The sequence below is a fragment of the Colobus angolensis genome, unplaced genomic scaffold, assembly GCF_000951035.1.
Source record: "Colobus angolensis palliatus isolate OR3802 unplaced genomic scaffold, Cang.pa_1.0 Scaffold67, whole genome shotgun sequence".
NCBI classification, from domain to species: domain Eukaryota; kingdom Metazoa; phylum Chordata; class Mammalia; order Primates; family Cercopithecidae; genus Colobus; species Colobus angolensis.
The window spans coordinates 6710803-6724574 of record NW_012120376.1 but is presented as its reverse complement, the minus strand read 5'-3'; the positions used below and the strand labels follow the sequence as shown (position 1 = coordinate 6724574).

The window sequence follows — 13772 nt, the reverse complement described above, 5'->3', positions numbered from 1 at the left end:
TGGGGCCTGTCGTGGGGTGGGGGGAGGGGGAGGGATAGCATTAGGAGATATACCTAATGTAAATGATGAGTTAACCTGTGTAGCACACCAACATGGCACATGTATACATATGTACCAAACCTGCATGTTGTGCACCTGTACCCTAGAACTTAAAGTATAATAAAAAATAAAAATAAAAATAAAAAATATCAATTTTCTTAATTTCTTCATTGACCCACTGATCATTCAGAAGCATATTTTAAATTTTTTTATGTATTTGTTTAGTTTCCCAAATTCTTGTCATTTCTAGTTTTATTCTATTGTGGTCAGAGAAGATGCTTGATAGTATTTCAATTTTTTGAATATTTTAAGATTTATATTATGATCTAACATGTGATCTATCACTGAGAATGACCCATGTGCTAAGTAAATGAATGTGTATTCTGCAGCCATTGGATGAAATGTTCTGTAAATATCTACCAGATTCACTTGGTCTACTGTGAAGATTAAGTCTGATGTTTCTTTGTTGATTTTTTTTGTCTGAAAGATCTGTCCAGTGCTGAAAATGAAGTGCAGAAGTCTCCAACTATTATTGCATTGAGGTTTATCTCTCTCTTTAGCTATAATAATACTCTCTTTATATATATATGGGTACTCCTGTGTTGGGTGCACACATTACGTATTTAAAGTGGTTATTATATCCTCTTGCTGAATTGACCCCATTTACCATTATATAGCAACCTTCTTGGAAAGAAGTCCTTTTCTTCTTGTTTTTGTTTTGAAAACTATTTTATCTGTGATAAAACTTTTGCTCCTTTTTGGTTTCCATTGGCATGAAGTATCTTTTTCCATCCCTTATTTTCAGTCCATGTGTGTCTTTATAGGTGAAGTGTGTCTCTGTAGGCAACAGGTCAATGGCTCTTGTTTTTTCATCCATTCAGCCAGTCTATGTTTTTTGATTGGAGAGTTTAGTTTACATTCAACGTCATTATTGATAAGTAAGGACCTACTCCTGCCATCTTGTTATTTGTCTTCTGGGTTTTTTATGACCTTCTTTACCTTCTTTCTTTCCTTCTGGTCTTCCTCTAGTGAAGGTAATTTTCTCTAGAGATGTGATTTAATTTCTTGCTTTTTACTTGTTGTGTATCCATTGTATGTTTTTTGGTTTGAGGTAACCATGAGGCTTGCAAATGCTATCTTATAACATATTATTTTAACCTGATAACAACTTAACACTATTTGAATAAACAAACAAGCACGAAAAAAATTAATAAAAACTCAACACCTTAACTTCATTCTCTGACTTTTAAACTTTTTATTGTTTCTATTTATATCATGTGTACTATGTCTTAAAAGGTTGTTGTAGTTATTATTTTTGATCAGTTCATCATTTACTCTTTCTAATTAGGATAAGAGTAGTTTACACAGCACAGTTACAATGTTCCAATATTCTGTGTTTTTCTATGTACTTACAATTACCTGTGAGGTCTGTACCTTCAGGTATTATGTATTGCTCATTAATGTCCTTTACTTTCTGACTGAAGTATTCCCTTTAGCATTTCTTGTACAACAGGTCTGGTCTTGATGAAATCCCTCAGCTTTTGTTTGTCTGGGAAAGTCTTTCTTTTTCCTTTATGTTTGAAGGATATTTTCACCAGATATACTATTATCGGGTAAAAGTTTTTTCCTTTAGCACTTTAAATATATCAGGCCACTCTCTCCTGGCCTGGAAGGTTTCCACTGGAAAGTCTGCTGCCAGACATATTGGAGCTCCATTGTATGTCATTTCTTTCTTTCTTCTTGCTGCTTTTAGGGTCCTTTCTTTACCCTTGACCTTTAGGAGTTTGATTATTAAGTGCCTTGAGGTAGACTTCTTTGGGTTAAATCTGCTTGGTGTTCCATTACCTTCTTGTACTTGGATATTAATATCTTTCTCCAGGTTTGGGAAGTCCTCTGTTATTATCCCTTTGAATAAACTTTCTACCCCTATCACTTTCTCTACCTCCTCATTAAGGCCAGTAACTCTTAGATTTGCCCTTTTAAGTTTATTTTCTAGATCCTGAGGGCATGCTTCATTGTTTTTTTTTTTTCTTTTATTTCCTCCATCTGTTTTCAACTGGCCTGACTTCAAGCTCACTAATTCTTTCTTCTGCTTGATCAATTCTGCTGTTAAAGAACTGTGATGTGAACAGACACTTATCAAAAGAAGACATTTATGCAGCCAACAGACATATGAAAACAGCTCATCATCACTGATCATTAGAGAAATGCAAATCAAAACCACAATGAGATACCATCTCACGCCAGTTAGAAAGGCAATCATTAAAAAGTCAGGAAACAACAGATGCTGGAGAGGATGTGGAGAAATAGGAATGCTTTTACACTGTTTGTGGGAATGTCAATCAGTTCAACCATTGTAAAAGACAGTGTGGCGATTCCTCAAGGATCTGGAATGAAAAATACCATTTGACCCTGCAATCCCATTACTGGGTATATACCCAAAGGATTATAAATCAGTCTACTACAAAGACATGTGCACATGTATGTTTATTGCTGCACTATTTACAATAGCAAAGACTTGGAACCAATCCAAATGTCCATCAATGATAGACTGAATAAAGAAAACATGGCACATATACACCATGGAATACTATGCAGCCATAAAAAACGAATGAGTTCATGTCCTTTGCAGGGACATGGATGACGCTAGAAACCATCATTCTCAGCAAACTAACACAGGAACAGAAAACCAAACACCACATATTCTCACTCATAAGTGAGAGTTGAACAATGAGAACACATGGACGCAGGGAGGGGAACATCACACATCATGGCCTGTCAGGGGGTGGGGGGCAAGGGGAGGGGTAGCATTAGGACAATACCTGATGTGGGGCTTAAAACCTAGATGATGGGTTGATGTGTGCAGCAAACCACCATGGCACGTGTATACCTATGTAACAAACCTGCATGTTCTGCACATGTATCGCAGAACTTAAAGCAAAATAAAAAATAAAAACAAAAAAAGAACTCTGCTGCATTCTTGAATATGCCAAATGCATTTCTCAGCTCCAGAATTTCTGCTTGATTCTTTTTAATTATTTCAATCTCTTTGTTAAGTTTATCTGATAGAATTCTAAATTTCTTCTCTGTACTATCTTGAATTTCTTTGAGTTTCCTCAACACAACTATTTGAATTCTTTGTCTGAAAGGTCACATATTTGTTTCTCAGGATTGGTCCCTGCTGCCTTATTTAGTTCATTTGGTGAGGTCAAGTTTTCCTTCATGGTGTTGATGTTAGTAGATGTTCTTCAGTGTCTGGGAATTGAAGACTTATGTATTTATTGTAGTCTTCACTGTCTGGGCTTATTTGTAACTGTCGTTCTTGGGAAGGCTTACCAAATACTTGAAAATACTTAAGTGTTGTGATTCAAGTTGTATCTGCTTTAGGGGACACCCCACACCTAGTAATGCTGTGGTTCTTGCAGACTGGTAGAGGTACCACCTTGATAGTCTTGGACAAGATCTGAGAGAATAATCTGGAATACCAGACAGAGTCTCATTCTCTTCCCTGACTTTCTCCCAAACATACAGAATCTCCCTCTCTGTGTGTTCTGAGCCATGTAAAGCTGGGGGTGGAGTGACACAAGCACCCCTGTGTCACCACCACTATGACTGCATTGCATCAGACTTGAAGCCAGCACAGTGCTGGGTCTCCCCAAAGGCCTGCTGTATGCAGTCCCTGGCTACTACCTATGTTTGTTCAAGGCCCTAGTCAGTTAGGCCTGTGTCCTTCCCTTCAGGATAGTGAGGTACCCCATACCCTGTATGGGCCCAGAAGTGCTGTGCAGGAGTCAGGGACTAGAGTCAAAAACCTTAGAAGTGTACCTGGTATTCTACTAAACTGCAGATGAGCAGTGACTCAAACCACAAGACACAGTACTTCCCACTCTTCCCTTCCTTTTCCAAAGGCAGAGGAACCTCAACCTGCAGCCACCGCCTCCCTAGGCCACAAGAAGTACTGCTGGACAACCATCGATGTTCCCTTAAGGCCCAACATCTCTTAAATCAGCTTGTGGTGAATGCTGCCTGGCCTGGAACTTACCCTTCAGCTCAGCAGGCTCCCCACTGGCCCAGGGTATGTCCAGAAAATGTCATCCAAGAGTCAAGTCCCAGAATCAGGAAACACAATAGCCCACTTGGTGCTCTACCCCACTGTGGCCTTGCTGGCACCTAAGGTGTAAGACAAAGTTCCCTTTACTTTTCCCTCTGCTCTTCTCAAGCAGGAGTCTCTCTCCGTAGCCAGCATAGCTGGGAATGTCCCGAGTCTCACCTGAAGCCATCAAGTCTCAGAGGCTCACCCAAGGCCCTTGATTAGTACCTAGGAATTACTGGTTATTCAGGGCCCAAGGTCTCTTCAGATAGCAGGTGATGAATGCTGCCAGCATTGGGTCCTTTCCTTGAAGGCAATGGGTTCCCTTCTGGCCCAGAGTCTGTCTAGAAACGTTATATGGGAGCTAGGGCTTGAAATAGGGGCCTCATGACTCTGATTATTGCCCTATCTTGCTGTAGCTGAGCTGGTATCCAAGATGCAAGACGAAACCCTTCCCACTCTTCCCTCTCCTCTGCTCAAGTGGAAAAAAGGGGTCTCCTTTGGAGCCTCAAGTTGTGCAGACTGGAGTTAGGGGAGGGGTGATGCTGACATTCCCTTGGCTGCCCCAGCGGGTGTCTCAGTATGTCATGTGTCCCCCTAATCCACTGTCTCTGGGCCTAGTTCTGCACTAGGCCTCACCTAGGAGTTGCAGTCCTTATGACCCAGACTGCCTTTCAAGTTTACTAGGAGACACAGAGCGTCATAGCCCTTGGTGGTGAGGTTCATGGGCACTCAAGTTAGGACTGCTGGGATCAGCAATTCCCTGGTGGCTAGGGGTGGTTTAAATGCTCCCTCCCCAGGCAGGCATCAGCTGAGTTTGGTCTCGTTTTCCTCTCTGCTCTAACAGGACAACTCTGAGGTCAGTGCCTCATGATGATGGTGTTCTCCCTCCTCCAGCACTTACAGACACTCCCAGCACCATGCCTCTGCAGCCAGGGGTTGGGGAAGGACAGTGTCCGTGACTCATGACTGTTTTTTCCTATCTCTTCAGTGCCTCTTTTAGCAATATGAAATTAAAACCAGGTAAAATGAGTGCTCACCTGGTTGTTGGTTTTTATGAAAGTGTTCTTTTCTGTGTAGATGTTAACTTGTTGTCCTGGTGTGGGGTTGGGACTGGAGAAGGATTTGTGAAGCCTTCTATTCCACCATCTTTCTCCATCCTCTCCTCATTGCGTGTCTTTTGTTTGTTTGGGGTTTTTTTTTCTGTTTGTTTTTGAGACGGAGTCTCATTCTGCCACTCAGGCTAGAGGGCAGTGGTGCCATCTTGGCTTACTGCAACCTCTGCCTCCTGGGCTCAAGTGATCCTCCCACCTCAACGTTTTGAGTAGCTGAACCACAGGCATGCACCAACATGCCCAGCTAATTTTTGCATTTCTGATAGAGTCCAGGTTTCGCCAGTTGCCTAGGCTGCTCTTGAATGCCTGAGCTCAGACAATCCACCCGCTTTGGCCTACCAAAGTGCTAGGATTACAGGTGTCAGCATACCCAGCCTCATTATGTGTTTTAAATTCAGCAGTCCTGCAACATCTGACCTCACTATCTGTTTTTACACTGAACATGATTTGTTCAATGACACAGGGCTCTCTAAAGACCCCATATCCTGGACTTTTAACCTGAAATCAGTAAAATGAGAAATCAGAGATGGTACCCTGTAACTACAATTTGTACTGAGCCCAGGAATCCGTACCCCTTTCTCCTAACGCTTTCTGTGTTGAGTCCACACTTGCAACATCTTCAGAAAACTGAAGACACTGAGGATGAGGACTAGGTAATTCAAGAGAATTTCTCTCCAGCATATAGCAGGGGCTCAATAAAGGGAGGGAAAACAAGAAAGATGAGTCCAGATGTGACTCTCACTCCCTGTCACTGGAGGAGGGGGTGTGTTGGGATATGGTGGGGGACCTGAGGGATGGCACAGGGAAAGTGAAATGACTTTAAAGTAAGGGCTGGTCACTGAGGGTCACAGAGAGGGCACAGGTGAGGGGAGGAGGCTTCAGTTGCCCCAGGGAAGGGACCTGGGGCCTGCCAGTGCCTTATTGACATCTCCTTGCTGGCTTGTCCTTAGGTCTATTTCTGTGACCCAAGGATACTCCCGAAACCCTGGAAAGAAAACAATTTTCCCTCATCTTGGTGGTAGGAAGGGCTGAGAGAGGGCAGGGATAGTCTAACTTCTCTCTCCAAATCCAACCTCAGGCCATGCCTCTCATCCTCTGACCTCTTTAAAGGCACTTGCCTCTTCCTGTCACTGCTCTCCAAGGCCACTCAAAGCTAGGGAAAGGGTATCTTCAGGAGATGAAAGGGTATAAACTCAGATACCCACTTATGTAAGTCACTCCATTCCTCCCTCCCAGCAGTTCGGGAGGTCTCAGCCCTATTACCCTACTTTCCCCTTTCTTAGCGTCTGAGATCAGACTTCCCCTTTGGGATCTCCTACTTTTTCTGGCAGAGAATTCCAATATCAGGAGAGGACCTATTCCTGTTCACTCTTTTTGCCTCTGACTTGTAGTCCTAGAGAGGCTGACAGTGACCTGGCTTTCTGGAGTGACTCTGGGTACTGAGCAGAGGGAACCCAGACTCAGAGAGGGATTGCAATCTCATGTGTCTGGAATCCAAGTGTAGCTTCACAAGAACATTCAAATCACTGCACATGGGTGATCCTATCAACTTTTTCTAGAACAAAAGAATCAAAGGAAGTTCATGCTTTCAGGACAAATAGAACATTGGTTTATTTCTCCTCATACAGATCCCTACCTAGGACACCACCTTCTAGTCACTGCTGCTGGGATGACTCCTGAGGCCTGTGGGGCTGCATAATGGTCACCTCCCCATCCCCACACCTTGTGCATAGGGATCTTCAGAGGAGAGGTTCCTTCATATCCTCCAGGCCATTTCCACCCTGTGGGATGGTGTAGACTGGTCCAGCATTAATGCACAGCCCCACAGCCCAAGGAGGTGGCAGGAGGTAACGGAGTGGTCTGAGGCTCCTTCTACTGCTCAAAGCCTCCCCAGTTGTTAGCCCAAGGATGGCCCAAGAGGCTTGGAGCCTTAAGTGAACACCCAAGGTGACAATGAACCCAGGAGGGCTATTTAGTCCCTTGTTACTCAGCTGGATAACTTGGCACCTTCCTACCAATATCTTCAGAGAATGGAATTATCTCCCAGGAGAATCTGAGCCAGGAGGTCATGAAGGAGGCGGGAACCATGACCTGCTGACATTAAGAGCTTCCTCCCTGTAACCTATTTCTCTCTCCCTGATACATCGCCCCTCATGGCATACCCCAAATCCATGAAAACGCACCTGAGTCTTGGCTTCACAGGGCCTTGGCCAGCCTTGGAGAACCTAGCGGAGCATGGCATCCACCAGGAAGGTGGGCATGTAGGTCATGGGGAGGTAGAGAAGCTTGGCATCCCAGCCAGCTGCATAGCAAGTGCAGGGGTGGCAGGTGGTCAGCTCCATGCAGTCAGTCACCAATGATAGATTTGTACTGCATTTTGACCAAAGGCTCCTACGTGCTTTTATGAGGTCTGTTCAGAATGAGAAAAGATCCTTAATGTACTAGCACATCCCTCCCCTCCCACTTAGAGCTCTGAATTGGGAGGAGAGTGTCTAAGAATCCCTAGGCCCCTCACTGATATGCCTCAAGTCTAATCCATCCGTATTCCCCAGGGAGAGCCCCAACCCTCACTCCAGCAAAACCTGTTCCACACTAAGCCCCCTCGGCCTCTCTTCCTGAGATATCTGGGCTGCATAAATTGAAGGTCTCTATTAACAGCCTAAGAACATGAAAATAAGCTATCTCTAAACCCAGCTGCCCATGAGTCCACAGGTGTCTACCCTCTCTGGCTTTAGTTTCCTCTTCAAAATAATGAGAGGTTCAGATTAGCCAGTGGTTTCAATTATAGGAGCTTGGATTCTTCTTTTAGGTGACCAGTTGACCACATGGCTAAATGGACTAAATGTCCTCACTTTGCTGGGGAGGCAGAGTCTGGAGGACAGATTCTCACACTGTTGGAGGCACTAGTGATGGACCCAGACTTCTAGAGAAGGATTTCTTTATCTCCCCACTGTCCACAGCTTACTCACGGGATGTCAGAAACTTCTCCCCATAGGATCTCCTTGACCTCAGGGCTGGCCTAGTCCGACAGCTCCTTGAGGTTCTGTAAATGCCTCTCAGAGCTGGCCATACCAGTCTTGAAGTGACCATGTTCAATCACAGCCACCTTCACTCCAAAGTGGGAGAGCTCCCTCCTGCATGGCAGATACACAGAAGGGCAAGGACTTCAGAAATATTAGGAGGCAAAATACAAAAAACGAAACCCAATACAAACCCAGCATGCAACAGCAGTGGAAGAGGCTAGAAAGCTTGGAGAGTTGGGAAGGGCAGCAGATAGCAGATGAAAGTTATGATGGTGGCCTTGCCTCTCTCTGGGGTTTCCATATTTTACATACCAAAGCTTACTAGCCCTAAGTCCTACCAATTCAGGAGCAAGGCAGCACCTCAGTGCTATCACTTCCTATGCCTCTCACATCCAATGGATCACCAGAATTCCCATATTCTACCTCCTCTGCAGTCCTCAGTCCCCTCCCTTCTTCTCCTGCCACAGGAATCTCCTTGGCCTCTGAGCTGGGTGATGGCAGCTGTCCTCTAAGGAGCATCCCTCTGCCTTCAGTCTGGTTCCCCACACTTACAGCCACTGGGCTCCCTGCAGTCAGTGGGTGTCTAGAAGTCAACTAGACCAAGGAGCTCTCCTGAGCAAATCCTTTTTTGGGGGGTTCCACTGCCAACAGCATAAAGCACAGCTCCTGCCCAGGGCCTCCACGAGCCCACATGCACCCACCTGCCCAGCCTTCCCCAAGGCCTGGCCCTGTGCTTCACCCCATGAGGACCCCACAGCACAGGCAGATGGCTGAGGCTCCCCCTGGGCCTAGGCTGAAGACAAAAGTCATTCCCCCATTTCTGTTCAAGGCTGCCAGGTGGGGATCCTCAATCTCCAGCTCAGACCCCATCTCCAGGAACTTCCCCAACTCAGGTGGCTGCCATGGCCAGCAGGGCTGACTGGGTCATAACCCCTATGAGAATTGGCAACCAACCTTCTAGCTCTCTTGCTCCTCTCTCAGGTGTCAGAGCTTTTCGGTCAGGGCCAAAATCTTGTTGTTGTCCTGGGCTGAGTATATTGGGCACTCAACCAAGGGCCTAAAGAGTCTGTTGTATGGACTAAGATGCTCACCCCATGTCTCCTAGGCTCCCTGCAACTGCATGTCACAGTGGCTTCATCCTGGGCTCTGAGGCCAAATATGCCAGTTCCAATCTGCTTCAGATATTTTCTGCCTACGAGGCCCACTCAATAGGGTCAAAGGTGAGTTCAGGAACCATTTGGTCTGGGGCCCTTCCCTCCCCAGAACATGCAGAAGCTGTTCCCAAGAAGTGACTGGCTAAATCCATAAGGGCAACAGGACACAAAGGATGAGAGAGAGGCATCTCGATAAGGGGCCTCTAAGGCTATGATTACATAAAACTACTGCAAAGGGCTCCCACAGAAGAACAGGTGCAGGAGGACAAGGGAGGGCCCTGTCCCAGGCCAATACCAGAGGGAGTCGGAGAAGGCTTCCACACTGTACTTGGAGATGCAGTAGCTTCCACCAAAAAGTGAAACCTGCCCGGCGATACTGGAGAGATTGATCACACAGCCCCTGGCCTTCCTCATTAGGGCAGCAGGTTCAGAGTCACATCAATCACCCCCAACAGTATGGTCACAAAGTCCTGTTCCATCAACCACTCATTGCAGCTGGAGGGCAGGCAGATGCCAGCGTTATTCACCAGGCCCCAGAGTCCTAGGATGGCAGGAAGATGAGAACATCGCTGTTGTGTTTGTGCAGGTGGACACAGTTAGGGTGCAAGTTCATTTTCCAGTTCAATGTATTTGTTGAGTCAACAAATGTGCTACATGGAATAAGGGAAAGGAGTGGAAGAGAGGAAATAAGAATGGGGTGGCTTCAGAGTTTCAAGGTTTGCACCCATTTCAAGGTATTGGGGGTGAGGGGTGGTCCTTCCCTTCTCTGCTCCTAGTGCCTGGCACCCAGCATGCAGTAAAGCCAGTGCTGTGAAGTGCATGGACAGAACTTGAGAAAACAGAATGAGGGCCAAACAAATATCTCTCCAGGGGAGAGAGACAGACACAGGAAATAGGAAGATAGGAATGGGGTAAGACAGAGAAACCAAAGGGAAAGGACAGAAGAGACAAGAAAAAGGAAAGGAAAGAATAAGAAAAACACATGAGTAATTACTTTCTGTATCCTGGTTAGGAGAGATACACTTAAATCCTAAGACTGGCAGAAGTTAGAGAACAGGCCTGCACTGGCCATCAGAGGACAAGCTGTGCTACAACCTGCAATAATGCCAAGGCAATATCTGTCCTGGAAGAAAAGGTCACCCTGTGTACCTCAGAATCCCAAAGCTCACTGTGGACTGAATGGCCAGAGCAGGAGGGGAGGAGGGAAGGGGGTCTTATGCCACACAGGTGTCCAGACTGTACTCTCTGCCCCAGGAAGTACCACCCTCTCCTCCCATGATCCCACAAGGCCACCTCTGCCCTATCCCCATAGGGCCCAGCAAGTTTTGGGGAAGATTCTACAGAAGACACAGGGGAGCAAACTAATAGCATGAAAGATCTGGAGTAGTCAGAGCTACAGAGCTATAGACTCCAGGCTGGCAGGGGCAGGGGTGTGTGTGGGTGAGGACTGGGGGGTACGGGAGACAGAGATTGATCCTAGGAATATTGGAAAAACAATAAGGCCTGCAATGGTAGCCCTTCCCCTACTCAGAAACCTTTTCTGGACTTGAAGGAATGAGGATTCTTTGATTCAATAGTTTTACTTTTCTTGAATAGCACTGCTAAGCCTGTCAACAAACCTTGGTAGAGAATCATTACTGAGATGTTACTTATGCCAGGAAAAGTGTGTAACAAACTTCAGCATTCAATGATATAGAATCCCTTTAACAAATTATGGTCTCTCCACATGCTGGAATATGGAGACCGTGATTGTTATGTTGTGGAAGAAATTTGATGATGAAAATGCTGACCCCAGAATGCGTAAAGTAGAGGGAGATTAACCCTGGAGGCTGGGATTACGGTGAATGTCATTTCACTCCCATCCTCTTCTATCATTTCTCCAATGAGAAATCCTCTCTTATTGTCCTATTTATCCAATCTTATCCTCTACTATAATTTCTCCATGTTTTCCATTTACAATCAGAACAAAGCAATCAATGATCTCCCTTTCCCCAAAAGGAACAGGATTCATCACTCGGTGTTTGATGTGAAGTCCCTTCAGCTCTCCAAGCCCCAGTGTCCTGGTGAGTCAAGTGGGGATCATCTTAAAGCCCTCAACAGGGACAAGTGTGAAGGAACCAGTAAGAGAATGCTGAGATCAGAAGCCTGGATCCTGCCCGGCCCCATCCCCGATGGTCTCATGCCAACTGTCAGGACCCCACATTCTCCAGAGACTGGGCTCTAACCACAGGCTGGACTCCTCTAACCCTGGGCCCAGCCACAACCACTCTAGGACTTCTGCTCTGGAAAATGGAAAGCTCAAGCCCCTGAAAATAAAAGTCTTGGGAATGTTCCCAGTTAGCAGACACTAGGTCTCCCCTAGTGACACACAGAGAGAAGAAACAAAGAGGCATGAGGAGGGATTTTGGTGGTACCTCTGTCCCCTACACGCTCCTTCGCCCACTGGGCAGCTGCAGCAATGCTCTCTGTCTTGGTGATGTCCATGGTCACCATCTCCAGCCTGTCTGAAATCTGGCCCTCAGCTGCCTGGCCCCCTTCTCTGTCTTACACGCAGCTCCTGCAAGCCTTGTGCGTCCAGTTGTCTCACCAGCAGGTTCCTGAAGCGTGAGTTACAGCTCATGATGAACACGTACTTGTCTCTCAGGTGACTCACGACCTGCCTCTCCCTGTACCAGTGCAGAAGGTAGTACAGGCCCAGGAGGACTGCCAGGTAGAGCCACATGACTTTGCAGAGGACAGACCCAGACGGGCTGGGGTGAAATAAGAGTCTGGCCTCTGTTCAGACAGGAGGATTTAAGAACACAGAGGGCTGCGGTAGGCAGGGAGGCCCTCAGGCATTTTATTGTTTGTTTGTTTTTGTTTTTGAGATGGAGTCTCGCTCTGTCGCTCAGGCTGGAGAGCAGTGGCTGGATCTCGGCTCACTGCAAGCTCTGCCTCCAGGGTTTATGCCATTCTCCTGCCTCAGCCTCTCGAGTAGCTGGGACTACAGGCGCCCACCACCTCGCCTGACTAGTTTTTTTGTATTTTTTTTTAGTACAGACAGGGTTTCACCGTGTTAGCCAGGATGGTCTCGATCTCCTGATCTCGTGATCCACCCGTCTCGGCCTCCCAAAGTGCTGGGATTATTGGGTTGAGCCATCGCGCCCGGCCTCCTCAGGCATTTTAGCAGAAAGTCCTCATTTTCCTCCCTGATCACTGTCTTTCTGCACCATCTTTTACCCTGGCTTCATCTCTCTGCTCTTTCAACTGCCTTTGCAGGTACTCATGCATGCAATTGCAAATCCCAAGTCCTGCCCAGTGAGTAGTTATCACTACTCAGCAATGTTTCCCTAGTCCATCAATGTCTCTCTGCCTTGCTGTGCCTACTCAGGTGTACACACAAGTATCCACACAGATGCCCACACACACACACACCATGATACACACCACTCTGATCTACAAACAAGGGTCAGAACTTTTCTCTACATATCTTGTGATACAGTTTGGATATCTGTGCCACCAAAATTGCATGTTGAAATGTGGTCCCCAATATTAGAGGCAGGGGCTGGTGGAAGGTGTTGGGTCATGGTAGTGGATCCCTCATGGCTTGATGCTGTCCTGGAAACACTGGAATGAGTTGTCATGAGATCTGGTTGTTTAAAAGTGTGGCACCTCCTCAGCTCTCTCTCTCTTGCTCCCACTCACTATATGACAAATCAGCTCCTGCTTGACCTTCTGCCGTGATTGTAAGCTTCCTGATGCCTCACCAGGAGCCAAGCAGATGCATGTTTGTACAGCCTGCAGAACCAGGAGCCAATTAAACCTGTTTTCTTTATAAATTACCCAGTCTCAGGTATTTATTATAGCAACACAAGAATGGCCTAACACACACTATATACCAGCACTCCTGAACCATGGTCTCCCAGAATACAGACTTTACTGGGAAGTTACTGGTTTGCAGGCACATTCAGTGGAAATCCTGCTCTGAGCCTGAGTTTCCTCATCCCACTCAGCATGTAGAATCAATCACTCCCCAGAAAAGTAGGGCATGATCAGGCTCTCTAGGATGAGAAGGAGAAGGCAAAAGAGTGGACAAGAGCAGGTCCCCTCCTGCTACAGTAGTTTTCTGGGGCAGAAAGAAGTGAAAGACCCACAGGGGGAGTCCAACCTCACAGGTAAAGAAAGGGGAAAGAAGGGAATGGAGCCTTGGAACCCACAGGAAGGAAGTATCCAGGGCTGCTGGCAGGGGGAATGGAATGACTTACGCAGGCGTCACAGGGCTCACCCGCTCACCTCCTGATATGCCCTGGGTGCTGGCTCCACTGTCCTCTGCCCTCCCCTGTCAGAGCCCACATCCAGGATCTGGACCCCT

General features: G+C 46.5%; 1 protein-coding gene and 1 pseudogene across 1 annotated transcript in view; both read right to left on the bottom strand.

Annotated features, from left to right (window-relative positions):
- LOC105500524 overlaps positions 1-12143 on the bottom strand; it is a 19677-nt pseudogene extending 7534 nt beyond the window's left edge.
- The window catches only part of ZBTB39 (zinc finger and BTB domain containing 39), a 24473-nt gene continuing 18281 nt past the window's right edge, over positions 7581-13772 (bottom strand). Inside the window, exons 2-3 of the transcript XR_001000047.1 lie at positions 13670-13671; positions 7581-7652 (exon numbers count right to left, since the gene is read on the bottom strand). The gene's annotated coding sequence lies outside the window, so the exon portion shown is untranslated. The remainder of the gene's footprint in view (positions 7653-13669; positions 13672-13772) is intronic.